An 18,764-nucleotide genomic window follows, 5' to 3' on the forward strand; every position below is an offset into this window, starting at 1 on the left:
CAATTGCAGGCTTTATCTAAAAGATATAAAAATGGATTTTAGTTCTCCAAAAGTTGATACTATACATACTAACTTAAAAAACAATTACCAAAGAAATTTTCCTCTTCTCAGCTTGGTGAAGACATCAACAACTAATGTTTCAAGTAGCAGCAAGATGGTCATGACAGAACCAAGGAGCATCAAAAAGCAAGAAACCATAACTTCATTAACAACTTTGAATAATCTCCTGTTGAGGCACATTCTTCACAAGTTGTCAGAGAAAGAAAAGGATGGCCTTCTTGTGCACCTTTGTACAAAAAGACTGGAGATACAAACAATGAGCCTTTCCAGAATTGCAGAACAATCTTATTCAAGGGCCTATGTCCAGGAAAAATCAAAACCCGTATTTAAGTGAATCCATTCTGCCCCACAAGGACCAAAACGAACAGAGTTTTAGTACTCTTTAATGAAAGATCTTTTTCTGACATTGACTATGATTTGCAATACAAATACCTCCACTCACTCTCTAAACCTTTTTTCACTGTGGTCTCTAAGCCAAATGCACTTACCAAACACACTTCCAAGTTAAGCACTGATTCCAGCTCAAAATGTATAAAAGTTGAAGCTAGTAAGGAAAGTACTCCTCTTTCCTTTGACAAAGAACTTGTTTCTTTCCCAAAGAAAAATACACAAGAAAGCTCATTACCCTCCAGAAAATTCCAGGAGCCTACATGTACATGTACATGCCTTTTACTCTGGCCTATAAGGTACAGAACAGAATGCTATAATTCTTTCAGATTTAAATGTACAGATAACACCAGGAAATGATAAGCAAAGTTATATATGGTTTCAATTCATACAAACATTCTGTTTCAGAAACTCATCAAAATACTGCTGATTCAGCTGATTCACATTCATCTTGGGCTTCGGAAAAGTGGACTGATGTCCCTCTAAACACCGAGACTTCAACTGAAGTGGAATGTCCAGCTCCTGAAGAAACTGACAGAAAGGATTGTGTGTTTGTAAAAACCAAATTTTACTTAACTCAGGATTTTAAAAATTTTGCATTTGAGGAATCCAAAGACGTTCCATTGGCATATATCCACAAAGTCAATGAAGCAATATATTTGAAACCATTTTTTTTCTTTTTCACATTTTTTAATTAATTTATTCTTGTTATATCTCAATGTTTATCCCATCCCTTGTATCCTCCCATTCCTCCCTTCCGCCCCCCCCCCATTTTCCCATTATTTCCCCTCCCCTATGACTGTTCCTGAGGGGGATTACCTCCCCCTGTATATTCTCATAGGGTATCAAGTCTCTTCTTGGCAACCTGCTGTCCTTCCTCTGAGTGCCACCAGGTCTCCCCCTCCAGGGGACATGGTCAAATGTGAGGCACCAAAGTACGTGAGAAAGTCATATCACACTCTCCACTTAACTGTGGAGATTATTCTGACCATTGGCTAGATCTGGGAAGGGGTTTAAAGTTTACCTCCTGTATTGTCCTTGGCTGGTGTCTTAGTTTGAGCGGGACCCCTGGGCCCAAATCTGCCTATCATATTGTTCTACTTGTAGGTTTCTAGGACCCTCTGGATCCTTTTATTTTGCTATTCTCCCATGCGTCTCTCATTTAGAGTCCCAATAGGATGCCCTCCCCTCTGTCCCAGTTTCCTGGTAAGTGAAGGCTTTCGTGGGACATGCCCCTTGGGCTAGTATGCAGATATAAGTGAGTATATACCATTTGATTCTTTCTGCTTCTGGGTTAATTCACTCATTATGATCATTTCTAGCTCAATCCATTTATCCACAAATTTTGGGAATTCCTTGTTTTTAATAGCTGAGTAGTATTCCATAGTGTATATGTACCACAGTTTCTTTATCCACTCTTCTACTGAGGGACACTTAGGCTGTTGAAACCATTTTACCATGAGAATCCAAGTGACAATCATACTAGAATCTATAGAAAACATACACCCCATTGCTATCAGTTTCAAAATAGGAGGAAATGTAGGTCAAACTCCAAAATGCAGCCTTCTAACTCATGGTCTCACAGTTCATCCAATAGTATTGAAATTGAGTCTACATCATCTTCCAAAATGTTCAATGAAGAGAAGCATTAGACTATGACCAGGTGGAGCAGAACAAGCTACTCTTTAACCTCCTCAACAACAGAATCAAATACTAAATTGATTCTCACAAAAAAAAAAAAAAAAAAAAAAAAAAAAAAAAAAAAAAAAAAAAAAAAAAAACATGACAAGTCTCACATGTACGCACAACCCACAGAAAGAAGGGAAGCTAAATATTACTTTTGGAGAAAGTCCAATGTCTACTGGGATTCAGATTGCAGTCACTCACATGGTGAGGAGAAACGATCATGGAAGAAGAGACTATATCATTATAAATCAAAAGAGCCAAACCCACAAGAGTCAAATGCTCATTGGCAGAATATCAAGTTCTATTCAGAAAGAAGGGAAAACCAGCCTTTTTTTTAATGCCTGTGTACCAGCAGATTCAATGGATATTATCCCCCAAGCCATTCGCTGGGTTATTCCCTAAAAAATTGACTGGCATTTCATCTTGAGCCACAGCTGCAGCAATTAAAAGGCTCTCCACTAGCAATAGAGCTCCAGAAACCAAAAACTTTTAACTTAACTTCAGAGCCACAGCCTCAGGGTCTCAAAACTGCAGAGGTAACCGAGAAGACACTGGTTGAAAGTGTAAGGTCTGTTTAGTGGATACCAGGGCCTGAGTTCCATGGTGCAAAGTTCTTAGGACTAAACTGTGGTTTATCATCTCAAGGTGGCAAGTCTACAGAATGGAAACAATCCACATTGTTGGGAGTTGGGAAGCCACCTGAAGTGATTCTGGGGCCAAAACTTCAAGGGAAAAAATCTGTGGATTATAAACCAGGACCAGAGCTAAAAAGGCGGGGGGGACCTGTGCATCAACCTCAGAACCACAGCCTCAAGGTGTGGAAAATGTGCCATTACAGCATGGGACACAGTTTGAAAATACAAAATCTGTTCAGTGGATTCCACTGTCTGATTTCCAGTTTAAGAAATCTATGCTGAATCTTGGGTTAGAATCTGAAGGCATCACACACAAAGAATTAAAACTCTCGGTACAACTAATAGATGAGAAGACATCTGATACATTGATTATAAGGCCCAAGATACAAGATAAACAACCTTCCGTGCCAGCCCAGGAATATTCATCTCACAAGTGCAAAAGTATTGACTTTGAATCTGAGCTACAATTTAAAAGGATAAAAGCATGTGACCCAGCCTTAAGGTCAAAGGTCAGTGATATAAAATCAGTGACATTCAAACCCAGGTTTCATTTAGAAGATAGGAACTCTCCTGAATTGACCCCTGGAATACAGCCACAGGAAGTAAAACCCCTAGGGTCATGCCCAAGAACACAAACTCAAGATGTGACAGTCATCGCAAGTAAAATGTGGGGTGTTTAGCCAAGGGCCACAATCGCAAAACAGCAAAAACACGGAGCTGAAAAGTGCAAAAGTCTCTGAGTTGGCACTTCAGACAAAGCCTCAAGGTATGAAACCTGAGATCCAGTCTTGGTCCCAGTGGCAAAGGGCAAAATGTCCTGACTTGACACCTGAAACAAAGTTCCAAAATATGAAATGTGTCAAGCTAAGTCACAGCTCACCACTGAAAAGTAAGCCATTTACTGACTTAACCATGGGAACCAAAATACAAAATGAAATCAAACCTAGTCTAAAGTTAGAAGGTGAGAAACCCGATTCCACCCCAAAGAATTTGTTTTTAGGCACAAAGTCTGTACGGCTTGATTCACACCCCCATTTGCAAGAATCAAAATACCCTGAGATGGTCATGGGCACAAAACTTCAAGGTGCAGATGCTGTGGGACAACACTTTGCAAGTATAAAATCTTCTCAAAGGGCAACACAGATAAAATTCCAAAGTGGAACATCAGTGAACTTCAGTTTTGGACCACAGACACTAAATAAAAATCCATCTGAGTTGGTTCAGGGAACAAAGATAGAACCTTCTCAGGTGGGTGCAGAGACCAAGCTTCTAGATGAGTCATCTCTGGAATTCAAGCATGAGCCTAGATTGCAAGGTAGGAAACCCTGTGACCAGAGTTACTGTAAAAATGTTATGTCATCCAACACTGGGATGGCAGATGTAGACTCCTCAGAGTTGCACCCTGGTCCAGACCTTCAAGGTATAAAATCTAAGGTGTTCTGCCTTGGGCCACACTTTGAAGATGTGAATTCTGCATGTACTCCCAATAGAAATTCTCAATATATAAATTCCAGCGGGTGTACACCTGGGTCACATTGGCAAGCTAGTAAATCTGCATGCATTCCAGAGCCAAAGCCACAGTGTATAAATTCGGTGTGTACCCCTGCACCACATTTGCATGGAATGAATTCTTCCACATGCCTTTCAGGATCAAAATTGCATTGTATAGATTCTACTGGGTGCAACTCTGAGCCACATTTCCAAGACGTAAATTCTTCTGCATGCACCCTAGGGCCAAGTACCCAGTGTGCAAATTCTGCTGAGTGCAAGCCTGAAGCACATTTGCAAAGTGTGAGTCATTCGACATCTGTTCCAATAGAATCACCGGATCAAATTATAAATTATCTAAGTATTAGTCCAAAGCCACTAGATCAAATGCTAAAATCTGCATTGATTCCCAGACCACTGCTTCTGGTTGCAAAATCTAAAGAATTAGCACCAGGACCATGTCCTCAGGTTATCGAACCAATAGGAGTCACCACAAGATCAAGCATTAAAATAAAGGAGTGTTTGGGTTTACTCCCAAGACCACATCTTCAAGAGCAGGAAACACCTATGGAATTAATGCCAAGGGCAACTCTTTAAAAATTATTTCCCCACTCCCTGATGGTTCTTGGAGCTTTGAGTGATGACTAAAAGAATGGGGTCTTATTTGCATAGTTTCCTCTCCATTTATTTATTTATTTATTGTCCATTTCAGAGTAAGAAGGAGAATATATGGAAGGTTTGTTCCAATTTTTAATTTGTTTATCTCCCTGTATCTTTTTACCTTTTCTTCAACATTAAATAGTAACTCCTGTGATGCTGAAGACTGTTTCTGTCTCAAAGAGAGTCTCCTGGAATGCATTACTTCCTTGGAAGCTATCTACAATCTGTCTTTCAGTGGTATATGTTTTGCTTTTCCAATACTGCTTAAAATACCATCAGTTGCTTCCCGGTACATTCCCATTGTATGTGAGAATTCTAACATTGCTGGAGATCTAAGGCAGAACTTGGTAATTCCTTGTAAGTATGCCTCCATTAATTTAGGATCCCATTCCTGATAAGGTGAGGAAGGAACTGAATCCCGAAGTTTATTCTGAACTACATTTAGATTAGTTTTGTTGCCCTGAATATTTTTTTTTATTTTATTGTTCCACCATGGTTCCTTTCCATGTAACATGTATTTAAAAGATAGTCTCTTCCTCTTTTGAGTAATATGTATGAGGCCGATTATATCTTTCAAATCTAGTATATTATTCCTATATTCTTTCCTTTGTGGAAGACATTTTAATTCTATTAAATTGCCTAAATTTTCTCTATTAAATGTCCCTGAAAATGGTACTTTTCTGTCTTTCAATGATAATAGGGGATTTAGTGGTGGAAGGCAACTCTTTAGTGGTCTTGACTTATCGTTTCCTACTTTTAATCTTGAATTTAAACTAGTATGCGACATAGAAGGTAATGAAATAAAAGATTTTGTTGGTTTCATGTCTGATTTACTTAGGTCTTCTTGTACCCTGCCTTGTTGTTTTGTCGTGTCATACAGTAAAGTTAATCTCTTTCCATGGGGTGGATAAGGCAATGATGATTCCTCTATCTTTAAGGTAATATTAGAATCTATTATTCCCTTCATCTTCATTCCTTTTATGCCATTTTTCTCTTGGCTTGATTTATCTTTCTCTTGCTTTACGTTACTTGAGATAAGCACATCAATTTTTTCTTTATCCAATTTGAAGTGAGGTAAAGAGATGGGGTCACATGCTTTTATTGCAACTGAATCTGGTTTATCCTTTCTATGTTTCATACATACCATTTTTTCTTTTTTGTAATACTGTGGTTTTACTTTATTGCTTGGGTTACAGTAAGTGGAACTACTAGTGGAAGTTTCAATTCCTTCAAGTTTAGGCATTGTCATTTAGGGTATATTGTGTCTTTCATACCTCTATGCTCTGTGTTATCATTCTAGTTTTCATTTTCATGCAAATATTGCATGTATAATGAAGGGCACTGTAAGAACACCTTAAGTAGAAACATCACCTCTTGCTTCTTTTCACTTGCTTTATTTGACAGTTCCTTTTTCAGAACTCTTAGCACAGAGGAACTATCATTTGACACTGGCTTACTTATCTGTACTCCATCAGATGACTGCTTTCTTTTAGACAACAAAAGGCCTGGGCATTTTTTGGTTTTACTGTCTGACTCTGAAGGCAACACAATATCTTATTCTTTTGTTTGCTCTGGAATAACTGAGGGGAAAAATCCACCCTCGTCTACATTCATACCCAATACTTTGTTGCTCTTTAGATGACAAGTCTATTCCCTTTGTCATGTTGGACACATTGCCTATCTCTGACAATGCTTCCTTTGTCTGAGGCTCTAATTTTGGCTGGACATAAGGATAGTTTTGGAAGCATAATAAATGGTCCTCCAAATTCTTGGGGGGAAATGGCAGGTGGTGCTGGTTTTGTTCTTTTATCCTTTTTTTCCATTCTCCATTTTCTGTATTTAAAGTGTGATTATCTACTGCTTTTAAAGCTTTCTTTACCTGTGGTGATGTAATAATATGTGTATCCACCAAAGGGTGAGTGTTAAGCACTGGGAAAGCCTCCCATGCACTCTCTTGGCAATCTGTTCCTCCTTTAGCATGCAGGTTAACTCCTTCTGAATGTGGAGATAGATTTCTTAGAATGTTAACTTCACTTGAAGCTTTTTCTACCACTGTGTTAATAACTTTTGAATTTAGAGCTGCTTTTGCAGAGATTTGTTTCTGTGTATTTTCAGCCTGAAGTTGGAAGCAACTAAATGCCTGGCAATGGAAGTGACAATTCCTGTCAAATAAATGGAAACTTTTCTTTTAAAACTGATGATGAGGGCTCCCGCATGCGCTGCTCCCTGAAGAGGCCTAGCTTGCCTCTGCCTCCTCAGCAGCAGGCCCTAAGGCTAGCACCACTTTCTTCCCCCTGCAGCCAGTGCCCAGCCAAGCCTCCTGATGCAGCCTCCTCCGGGTTTCTGTGTCTTTTCAGCCTGAAGTTGGTATAATATACAGAATTTTTTTTAAATCCAGAATTTTTGCTTTGTTCTGACTGAAAATGGCCACTTGTTTTGCCCTCAAGTTTTTGGAAATGTCCACTTTCTTTCTATTATGTGATCACTCTGGACACGTGTAGGTGGATTTGTACCTCATCATTATCTTTTCTCTCTCTAAAAGTCCTGTGCCTCAGTTATGTTTACAGTAGCCTGGCCGCCATCATGAGGAGACTGTGACTCTGTTGACTCCAGTAGCTGACAGGTTAGGTACTCTCATGCTACCATTCTGATTTTTCACTTCCGTGGAAGCAACTAAATGCCTGGCAATGGAAGTGACAATTGCTGTCAAATAAAATGGAAACTTTTCTTTTGAAACTGATGACTGACCAGTTTCCTTTTCACCATGTTTGGTAGTATGATTGGCTGGCTCACTGATTTCTAAACAATTGTGTGATTTCTCCACATTTGAGAATGCATTTTCCAGGCTTACTTACATATTTTTTTCTATTTTGACATTAACTTCTGGATTGCTTTCAAACATTTGATTTCTTTGAGGTAAATATTCTCTTAAAGGCATTTCCTCTGATTCCCCAAATCTAGGTTTCTTTATGAAATGTGTATTTACTGATAAGTTGTTTGTATAAAACAGAACAGATTCTATTAGCAGTTCTTGCTTCTCTCCCCTACGTAGCCCAGCATGTAGTTTAGCTCACTTTAACAAGTTGGAACCACTTTGTCAGCCATCTTTGTCAACTCTGCTATGCCTTCTTCACCTGGTCACTCCCCATGTGTTGGCTGTGTTTCGGTAAGCTTGAGCTCTAATTCTGGACGTATTGCTGAATTAGTCAGTTGTAAAAGAAATTGCATAGAATTAGGCCTTGCTTTGTTCTGGGAACTAAATCTGAAATCTTGGGAAGTCAATGAGTCCTCTCCATCACCTTGACCTTTTACGTGTTTGGTGCCATTTAACGTAGTGTCCTTGTTGGCGTAGTGTGTACTGCAAGCTCTTTCTTCATGTACTGACTGGCCATAAAGCTCACTACTAAATCCCATTGTGCACACTGTATCTTTATCTTTTATTCCATTACTTGTGTTAACATCAAGAGACACGGGCATATGAGAAAAGAAGGTGGCATTTAAGGATGAACCTGACAAGGCTTTACTTTGCTTTGGTTTTCCAAATCCTGCAGTAATAAGTGTCTGACAGATTGCTGACTTACTTGCTTTAACAGTAAGATAGTTAAGTACTCATTTCGCCTTCATTTCCCATGAGTTTTAAATTCTCTCTCACTTCAGATATAGATGTGGAGAAAGCCAAAGACATTGGTGCTTCCAGTTCCTGGGTTAACAATCTTTTATTTTTCTCTGCTGTTGGGTCTTTCAACTTGATTACATTAAGATTATCAGGTAAGACACACGAATTTATTAATAATTCAGAAATCTGTGATTTCAAGGTTTTAGAAGTAGGTTTTTTCCTATGACTACCTTGTGGAATAGTCAATACCTTTGAAACAGAAGTTTTTCTTCCTTCATAGTTACACAAGTTGAACACATTTTACCTTGTAAAGCTTTGCTTATAGGCACCATGCTCTGCCTTTTAGATCGTGGTACATTAGGAGCTGAGATAGTCAAAGACTCTGGGATGGTTACTTGTAGATCGTTTTTGAGCCTTTCTTTTTCCAATCTATCCCAACTATTCAGTTCCTGTGCATGAATCTCATCAGCTGGGCTGTCATATTTTGTTCTGTCAGGCTTAGTGTTACCTATTTGTGGTTCTTCTGATTTTAGGGGAACAAGCTTTGAACCTGATGTATACATGTCATACTCTCTTCGAGTTGTATCTGCTGACTGATCCTGCTGTGTCAGATCTTGTTCCTCAATGAACAGAACGTTCCTCCTTCTGTGTTTTGCTAATTTTTGAGATGTTGGATCTCTGCTTTGATGTGAACAAAATGTAAAATGCTGGCTATCTGTGGGAGTGACTTGAATAGTGTGTCATTATCATTATTTTCCTTTCTTCTTTATCATGAATATAAATTTCTTTGAAGTCATCTGAAGCAGCCATCTCTTCATGGTACACTGTCTCTGGCTTCATTTGTGTAGACTGTGGTGTTTTTCCTTTGATGGGCGTTTTCCTGTTTCTATTTTGCTGTTCATGTTTACATCCAGTGCAACATTTGACAAAGGCAAAGTTTCATGTGCAACTCTTTTCTCCTGATTCATGCCTTTCATTTTGTCAAGTCACATTTAATTTCCCCACAATGATTTGGATTAGAGTAGAGACTAAGAGTTCCTTTTCTTCCTTTTCACTGTCTTAGCCTGTTTCTTCTGTCATCTTTCATTAGATAGATCACATTTTCTTCCAGATAATGCATTGTCCTTGACTTCCCCAAACTTTAGAGGGAACACGCTGAAACAGCCCTCTAGAATTTCTAGTTGAAATTCACTGGGATAGGACATGTTGTAGAACATGAAATCATTTCTGTAGGTGTTGTGGTGTAGCTGAGTGGTTGTTCTCCCTAGTGGGTTCAGTTGTTTGTCCGATCTAACAAGGTCATGGTCTTTTTCTTGATACATATCAAATATATGGCCAGGGCTATTTTCTGGTTCCTCTTTTCTTTCCTTTTTATACTTCTTCAATCTAGAGAAGCTACTTGCATCAGCAGAACCTGGACAGTGTGTACTCTTCCATTTGATGAATTCTCTTGCATTAGTTGCATATAACCAAGTCTTCTCATTCTCTGTTTATCTATCCACGGTTTTGAATTTCTAATGTGTTGGGGGGGGGGGCAAAATAAGTACCTTGGAGTGAATACGTTGAGACAGATACCTGCTATGTTTACCCTTTTGCTGTGAATCTTTCACTTGTTGTTGCATTTTATGTTGCATCACTGTCTGTGATGGTATTTCCCTCATTGCTCTTGGTCTCTGACTCACTGGTGTCTGCTTCTTTGATCTTGGTGCTGTTTTCTTCCTTTTCAGTCTAGAAACAAAGGATTTTGTAACAGAATCAGAAGACTGCAGGAATGTTACCTGCAGATTTGTTGATGTCTCTGAGTCTTTTTCTACAGGATATGAATCTAGTTCTTTTTCAGAGTTTTCATCAAATTCTAAGTCATCATCTGTCACGTTTGTAAATTCACCAGGTGAAGAGTTCCCTGTTTCGGGAGATAAAATTTTAGGAACCACAGGGAAGTTGATGCCATTTTCTGTTTAGGTAGCTTTCTGTAATCCTTTAGATACTATGGGATCCATTTGTAGGCTGGCCTCCGAAGTGCTTTGCAAGCGAATCTTTTTTGTACTTTACACTCTGACTGTAACAGGTTGTTCTTGATGTAAAGAGACAGGTGATGGGTCTGGCTCATTGCAGATAGCTTCTTGCTTTGATCTGCATCAGCCCGCAGGTATTGGCCATGCTGAAGTGCTACCTGTACCAAAGAGATTTGTTTCTCTTCTTGAAGGTTTTTCTCACTATCATAGAAAGCATTACTTTCAGCAACATAATCAACACATGTTTTCTTTGCTATTCTCCTTGCTTTAGTTGAGCAGGACAGAATATTCCCCTGCAATCTGCTATGGATAGAAAAGCAAACAGTGTTTTGACCTTCAGATAAAAATGCTTTAGCTTGATTTATCTTTTTAAATTTGGCCTTGATGGCCAATTTTGTCTTCTTTTTATTGCCTGTGATACTGAATGTTTTTGAAGCTGGTGGTTTCACCTTATTCATATTGAGCTTCACTGTTCTTATATTTGTGAATTTTGTTTTGCCTTTCTTTTTTTAGAATAAGTCAAAACAGGCATGCAATAATGTAAAGACCACAAGAAAGGTTTCTGGGTAAAACCACAACGAGTTTCCCTTGTATCTTTCCTACTATTTGGACATTACTCTTTCCTGATTGGCTCAGAAAGTCCTCCCACTGTTACTTTTCTAATGTGGAGGACACCACTCTAACCCTACAGAACCTTGGAGCTCTGTTTCTGTAGAGGTGCTGTTCTTCACATTTGCACCCGAAAACGAATCCAGTCTCAGTGAGTCAACTACCTCTTTAACTGCTTCTCTGAAAGGTTCTGCTTGAAGCATTTCTTTCTCAATTTTAATCTCCTCCAGTGGATTTTTTGTTCCTGAGTTTTTTTTTCCTGATTTTGAAAGGTCTTGTGGCAACTGCACATAAGTCCTTTTTCAAGTCTTCTCTGTCTTCTCTGTCTCTTACTGTGACCATCCAATGTCTTTGTGGGCTTTCCATTAAATGGGACCCCACATACTGTCGTTTTAATTAATACTCACCAATGGGCAAGTTCTCTTGCAGTGAAGGTGGGTATATGGGACCCGGCAATCTCTTCTCTGTCTGTAGGTTTGTCTGTACTTTGCTTTAATTTCTTATCTGCAGTGGACCTATCAGAGGACATGATCTAGTTTTCCATACCTTCTGTGTAGAAATAGTCTGTGACTGTACTTCTTTTCTTGCTTTGAATTTTTCTATTTCCAAATGGAATCTGTCTCATTTCAAATTGAGCACTTTTTTTCCTTTTGCTTCACACATATAATTGCTCTAAAATCTTCTGCCAGCGGTGGAGCTGTTTCTCTTTTTTCCTTCTCTCTGTCACACTCTGTGGCTTTCTACCTATGTGAGTTATCAGTATGCTTTACTTCCTTTGTTTCTTTTCCCCTAGTAGTTTCTCTTGCTTTAGTGCAGAGGGACTACAATTTATTATTGTTGTTGTCTGCCTTGGATTCTAATCTGCTACATAGTTCTGTATCAAAGGGTCCCAAAATGGTAGCCTGCATGGTCTTTTGAGAGGTATCTGACATCCTTTCATGTTGATGTCTATTTTTTTTTTCATTGCTTCTAGTGTCACATTCCAGCTTTTCATTGTCACTTGGTTTATCATATCCTGTAATATTGGTCATTAATGGTTTGTGTTCCTGCAGATTTGTGTTTCCTGTAGCCACTTGAATATTTATGTCTTTTAGCTCATTTTTCTTATGCTTTGGGGATCCCAGGGAAATAAGTAAATTGATAACTGAAAAGTCGAAAAGGATTTCCATTGAATTTTTGGCTTTCTGCATTTTTTCTTTTGAAAAGCACCTTTGTGTGTTTGCTGTTCTGTCTTTTACCTCATCTACATTCTCTATATGCTGTATTCTCTTCTGTACCTTCTATTTTGGGTACCTCTTTGGGAAACCTCTTTCTGCAAAGATTCTGAAAGCCCCTCACGCTTTGGAAGGTTCAGGTCAAATGTCTGCTGACCTGAGTCCTCACCAGACTCCTGAATCTCTCCATTTGTTCAGATAATCAACAAGGAGCTTCTAGTTCATCAGTGTTGACCATGAATGAGTGTTCTAAGTTTTCAATAACACCCAAGCTTACTCTATTAGTAGAACTTGAATAATCGATTTTCTCTGCATCTGGTGACCTATTTTTCTCCTGTAGAAAATATTCATATTTTATTAAGTCTGGAGTGACCTTCAGTAGATGGCTTAAGAAATACTTCTTTCAGAAATAAGATGCAAAGCTGTATCTAACATCATTTTCCTTTGATGTATTATTTTCTTTTCCGTGCATCTTAATTCAATCTTATTTTCTAAAGTGTGACATACTATGATTGGAATTCCTGTGAATATGATATTTTCTTTGCTTTCAGAGATGGAACTTTAAGATTTAGCTTTCTTTCATTGTCTGGTATCTTTATATTTCTCTGCCTTTTAATGGTAGGTGAAAGAGACATCGAATTATATGCTTTGGCAAATGAATTTGGACTTAAAGATAGAAAGTCAGCACTGTAGAAAACACCATTTTGCCCTTTGACTAAATGATTATTCTTGTTTGGGTCGTTAAAATAAAGGGAATATTGGGTATCACTGAAATGTCCATCAGACTCAATGTCCTTGTGTTTCAACAATACATGGCATGTGAATGAAATGTTGGCTCTTTTCTTTATGATGTATATCTTGGGTCTGGAAGGAGTCTTGTGTGCTGTTAGAAAATGGCACTCTCATAAAATCTAGAGACTGAGCAAATCTAAGCTGGTTGCTGACTGACTCTTTGTGGATGTGAATAAATTATTGGGTGTGGCTAGTAAACTGTGGTTCAGGAACCATTTCATTCTGTATAACATTTTGGTTCAGGAAAGTATCTTGTGCTTCAGCAGGAATAACCATTTTTTGGGATTATGAATCAATGGCTCCTGACATCTGTGGTGCAGATAATCACCGTTCCTTACTAGCATAGCTTTGGGGTTCACAGGGGGTTTTCTTCTTATATCTTCTTCCACATGTTTAATTTGGTTGCTAGAAAGAAGTAAATGCACAGAAGGGCATGGTGTCACATAGAGATCCTTATCTCTTGTAAATTTAAAAGTGTTTTCAAAACTAAGATCATCAGGAGGTGTGGTTTTTGTACTGTTTGTTTTCATTATTGAAAATAAATTATTAGAGGAGAATTGTACTGCTTGATATTCTCTTTCTGATGCTTTTCTGTGGCTTATGAAAATTTTCTTTACTTTCTTATGAAACATTGACAAAGATGCCCTGGTCCCACCTGAAGATGAGTGACTTTCACAAAAAAAACGGCTTCCTTGAAATGCAAAGTCATTGGATGAGTAAGTGGTTGTTATTCTTCCTGAAAAGGTTTTAACTCTGGAAATAAGAAAGCAGTGCATGTGAGTTGTAACTTAAAATAAAGCTGTTACAGCATATCACTCTAGATTTAAGGCAAATCTATCATAGATGAAGACAAGATTGTTTATAAACACAAAGGTAAAGGTGAAACTACCATCCATATTGTCAAGGGACTTTAGTTCTTTTAATACTAGCCATTTCCTAGTAGACCAACCAGTTACTAATATGAAGAATAACATTTACTTAATCCCAGAACTAGGGAGGCAGAGGAAGGTGAATCTCTGAGTTTGAGGCCAGCCTGGTCTTCAAAATGAGTCCAGGACAGTCAAGACAACGTCTGAATTGAAAAAACAAACAAACAACACCAAACAAACCAACAAAAAAGAGTAAGTGAACTTCACCGAGGTGCAGTAGCACAAGCCTATAATCTCAGCACTCAGGGATGCAGAGAGTTTGAGGCCAGTCTGGTCTACAAAGCAAGTCCAGGACTGCCAGGGCTACACAGAGAAACCCTGTCTCAAAAAATAAAGGCAAACAATAACAACAACAAAAAAGAAAAAAAAAGAGAGAGAATCTCTAAGTTTTCATAGCAAAAGCCAAGGGTGTAGATTACATGTTTCTGTGAAGAATATGTTTCTATTCTTTGCATGTTTTTATAGGGAACAATCTTATGGAATTTAGTAGGCAGAACAATGGAATACTGCATAATATCAAGTGTCATTTTCTATAGATAATTAATCTTGTCAGCTATTGTGAGGAAGAGAAAAACCTACATTTGGTGAAAATTATTCTTAGTAGACTTCTGGGCCAGAGTAATGATTTATAGGAATGAAAAGATAGCAAAGATGTTACAATTGTATTCTATTGTTGAAGGAGAGATAAACCTGTTTTTTATGACCCCAAGTGTGGGATCGGAACGGTCTTGTGAGAGAACAGGTGAGGTTAATCCACTAGAAGACCAACCATCTCATGCGGGAGCTTGAAAGATGCCAACTGAAAAGATCCTGTGAACAGACTCTGGGAGGAGATATATAAATGAGCCGAAAACTAGATGGGGGGGGGGAAAATATCAGATAGTTTTGGCTGTTCATCACTCCACTGAGAGACACTCCTAGAGAGAACCGCTTGAGGGAAGGCTTTGGAGCTCTGACTCTTGCTGAGGTTCCGGGTTCTGATTACTCCAGGTTCCAGCAGAAGAAATCCTGCAGATTACGCCATGAGAATCGTTCCTCAGAACTGATATCCTTATGGTTTTTGTTATTGTGTTTGTTAATCCTCTTTTCCTATTGTTTTGGTTAGTCGGTTATAAGTGACATATGCTCGGTTAATAAGTTGTAATAAATATATTGGTGAAAAAGGTGAGCTTACATATTGTAGATGATTGCTCTTTCTAACAAGTACTCAGACCAGCAACATTAGCATTAGCTTTGTATGGTGGTTACTTATATGTCATCTTAGCTGAGCTGTGGAGCCCAGATACATGATCCAATATTATAGATATCTCTGAGAGGGTATTTTAGAGATGAGATTAACATTTGAACTAGTAAATTATAAGGGAACCTGTTCTCCCTAATGTGGGAGAAGTCATTCAAACAGCCTTAGGCATAAATAGAGCAATAGAGTAACTTGTTCACAGCAAGAAGAAAATTTGTCAAGGTAATATTTAGACTTACACAGATTTTAGGCTTGTCAGTAAGCATAACTGCACACATAGAACAATGTCCTAAAGCAAACTGTCTGTCGAACAGCAGGCCAAACAACAAAGCAAGACCTTAGCAAGGTATAGTAGCCTATACCTCAGGAAGGTGAGACAGGAAATCCTGAGTTCAAACCCAGTCTAGGCTACATAGCAAAACCTTGTCTCAAAAACAAAACAAACCAAACATAATCACCTTTGAAACCACAAATGATGGGTTCACCCCAGTATATGCTCACTGGAGAATGTCCTCATTAAGTCTGCTCCTCCAAAACTACTTCCTTACCACCCTTCTCAGTTACAGTGCTTCCCTTCTCGGTGGTCCATTCCCAGTCCCCAACAATGCTTGAATCTGCAAATGCCACCAAACACTGGATACACTATGCTTTTTCTTACTATTCACAATATTGTTTAATTTTAAATTGTAAACTAATTTTTGCAGTGCTAGGTATTAAGCCCAAGGTCCAGAACATATGAGATAAGCACTCCACTATGAGTCCCCTGAAGTTTGATTTATGTTAGGTAGTGGTTTAAAAACAACAAATAACAGAATATTATAACACGCCATAATGAAAGTTACATAATCTTTCTTTGTCTCAAAAGTTCTTATTTTCACTTTCCACATAAAGCTCTTTGCACCTTCTCTTTTGATGTCTGAATTTCCAGCACCAATATCATCATGCTTTGGAGCCATGGTTAAGTGGAGGTTATATAAAGACAAGTACAGTAGTATGAAACAGCCAATCTGAAACAAAGATGGCCACTAAGTTATGTAGGATAATACAACATGAATACACTGAGGAAGAGACCTAGCAGAAAGGCATCTGTTTTAGTTACCGTTCTAGTGCTGTAAGGGAGATACCATAACCAAGGCAACTTACAAGAGATCATCAAATTGGGGGCTTGCTTAAGTTTCAGAAGGTTAGTCCATGATCATCATGGTTGGGAACACAGCACCAGGCAGGCAGGCACAGCAATAGCTGAGAGCTTTTATATTTGAACCACCGGTTCTTGGCAGAGAGAGAGAGAGATGGTGACTGGGGCTGGTATGGGCTTTTTAAACCTCAAAGCCCATCCCCAGTGACATACCTTTTTCAACAAGGGCACCTCCTGATCCATCCTAAGCATTCTATCAACTGGGAACCAAACATTCAAATCTCTGAGCCTGTGGGGCCATTCTTACTCAAACTACCATAATATAATTCATCCTGTTCCTCTGGATGGCATGCAATTTAAAAGCCATAATTCCTGGGACCCAGTGGGATAACAAAGCAGCTACACTTTAAAATTTAGTAGATTTGAAATATGAAAGAAATTAGACTATCAATCTCCAGATTTATTCTGCACAATCAATCAGTCATCTCATGGAAAAACAAAAGTGTCCTCAAGGCCGGTCATGGTAGCGCATAGCTTTAATGCCAATACCTGGGAGGCAGAGGCACTACCAACCAAGCAAAGTAACATCATTACATAAATGTAATTTTAAAATTTGAAATCCTAAGCTGAGTATGGTGGAATATACCTGTAATGCTAGCACTCAGGAAAGCAGAGGCAGGCAGGATTTCTGTGAGTTTGAGGCAAGCCTAGTCTACAAAACAGTCCAGGACAGCCAATGCTAAAGACAGAGAAACCCTGTCTCATAAAACCAAACAAAAACAAACAAACCAAAAGTTGAAACTCTAGCTCTAATGTCTCCATCATTAAATTACTCTTAAAATCTTAGGTTGGTATAGACATATTCTAAATACCTGTATGCTGAGCAGCAACTATCTTGTAACTACATGTCTTTTTGAGATCAGAGTGTTTGTATCCTAGCACCAAGTAGAGTCCATTGCATTAATATTTAATAATCATGGGATGAATTTTAGTTAAAACTAAGACGGCAACAAAGATAACAGTAATGTTGGTGTTTAAGCCATGGCAGTGAGGGAGTTGGGAGCTGACAAATTCTGAATTACATTCTGAGGCACTTGTAGCAAGCAATAGATTCCACACTTACCATTCTGAATTTCAGAAACCTTGTCAGTTTTACAGCACCTAGTTCACTGTGGGCTCTTTCCAGAGTAGATTTTTTTTCAAACATAATTATAAGAAATCACAGTTACTCTCTCCTCCGGCCCAGCAAGATGCCCAAAGGTAAAAAGGCTTAGCGGAAGAATGTGCCTCTGGGCCACCGAGGTCATAAAGAAACAGGAGGCCAAAATGTGGTCAATCCTTTGTTTGAAAAGAGGCCCAAGGACTTTGGTATTGGGCAGGATATCCAGCCCAAAAGAGATCTCACTCACTTCATTAAATGGTCCTGCTACACAATCAATAAATGGGACCTCATGAGGCTGAGAAGCTTCTGTAAGGCAGAAGACACTGTCAACAGAAGAAAGTGACAGCCCACAGAATGGGAAAAGATCTTCACCAACCCTACATCTGACAAAGGTCTAATATTTAAAATATACAAAGAAATCAAGAAATTAAACACCACCAAACCCCATAGCCCAATTAAGAAATGGGGCTCAGAACTAAACAGAGAATTCTCAACCGAGGACTATCAAATGGCTGAGAAACACTTAAAGAAATGCTCAATGTCTTTAGTCATTAGAGAATTGCAAATCAAAACGACTCTGAGATTCCATCTTACACCCATCAGAATGACTAAGATCAAAAACTCAAGTGACAGCACATGCGGGCGAGGATGTGGAGAAAGGAGAACATTCCTTTATTGCTGGTAGGAATGCAAATTTGTACAACCACTTTAGAAATCTATCTGACACTATCTCAGAAAACTGAGAATAAGGCTTCCTCAAGACCCAGCATTTCCACTCCTTGGAATATACTCAGAAGATGCTCCACCACACAACAGGGACATATGCTCAACCATGTTCTTAATGGCCTTATTCATAATAGCCAGAACCTGGAAGCAACGTAAATGTCCCTCGGGATAAAGAAATTGTGGTACATTTGCACTATGGAATACTACTCAGCTATAAAACAAACAAACAAACAAACAAACAAAAAAACAACAAAAACAAGGAAATCCCAGAATTTGTGGGCAAAGGGATGAAACTAGAAATGATCATACTGAGGGAGTTAAAACAGAAGCAGAAAGACTCACATGGTATATACTCACTTATAATTGAACACTAGCCCAAGAGGCATGTCACGTGAAACTCTTCACTT

At 38.7% G+C, this 18,764-nt stretch overlaps 1 pseudogene; it reads right to left on the reverse strand.

The window, feature by feature from the left end:
• Nucleotides 1-4,821: 4,821 nt before the first annotated feature.
• Nucleotides 4,822-13,938, reverse strand: LOC127186537 (leucine-rich repeat transmembrane protein CCDC168-like; annotated as a pseudogene).
• Between the last annotated feature and the right edge of the window lie 4,826 nt (nt 13,939-18,764).

Source organism: Acomys russatus, unplaced genomic scaffold (assembly GCF_903995435.1).
Source record: "Acomys russatus unplaced genomic scaffold, mAcoRus1.1, whole genome shotgun sequence".
In the NCBI taxonomy this organism is placed as follows: domain Eukaryota; kingdom Metazoa; phylum Chordata; class Mammalia; order Rodentia; family Muridae; genus Acomys; species Acomys russatus.